Source organism: Microtus ochrogaster, chromosome 1 (assembly GCF_000317375.1).
Source record: "Microtus ochrogaster isolate Prairie Vole_2 chromosome 1, MicOch1.0, whole genome shotgun sequence".
NCBI lineage: Eukaryota > Metazoa > Chordata > Mammalia > Rodentia > Cricetidae > Microtus > Microtus ochrogaster.
Genome location: NC_022009.1, coordinates 83,404,829 through 83,405,559, shown reverse-complemented (window position 1 = coordinate 83,405,559; position 731 = coordinate 83,404,829). Strand labels below are relative to the sequence as shown.

General features: G+C 36.7%; 1 protein-coding gene across 4 annotated transcripts in view; it reads right to left on the bottom strand.

Annotated features, from left to right (window-relative positions):
• The window catches only part of Cp (ceruloplasmin), a 60,129-nt gene that overhangs the window by 29,099 nt on the left and 30,299 nt on the right, over positions 1-731 (bottom strand). The gene's annotated exons all lie outside the window — the stretch shown is intronic.

Sequence of the window (731 nt, the reverse complement as noted above, 5' to 3'; positions counted from 1 at the left end):
CTATGAATTTGTACTGAAACTTTACAATTTTTACTTCTGACAGCTACAGCAAATGTTTATTGTTCTTTTTAAATGGTGTGGGTCTTTGGAACAATTGGCCCATCATCTCTGAAAACTAACCAAATAGAAATTAGCTAAAACATAAAAGAAAATCTGATGCTCATCATCACTTAAATAAATGTGATACAGGTTTCCTTGGGTGTTAGGAGTTTTAAAAGTTGCCAGCTGATTCTGATGAGCAATCAAGTGTGAAAATCATGATGGCAGACTTCATATTTTTGAATCACAATGAAAGAGCTTATATTTTTGGATAACTGGAAATAATAAAAGGAGCCTGTCATTAATGGGTTACAAATGAGAATAGCATTTAACCCACTATTCTCAAATTGAGCATGCCATCAGAACCAATTAAAGGAATTGCTAAATACAGATTCCCAGAACTTATTGCAGTGTTTATAATTCAGTAACTCAAACATGGGTCCAAGAATTTGTAGTTCTAACAAGCTCTGGGGCAAAGTTGAGACTGCTGACATGGGATCCCTAGGGCCAGCCAGATGGCTCAGCTGATAAAGGCACTTGCTGTCAAGCCCACCAAAACCCAAATTCTGAGAAGAGAAAACTGATTTGTACATGTTCTCCTATGACCTCCACAGACAACATGGCTTGTTTTATTTTCCTTTCCTTCCTCCTTCCCTTCCCCTCACCCCCTAAATAAATGTTTTTTTTATTTT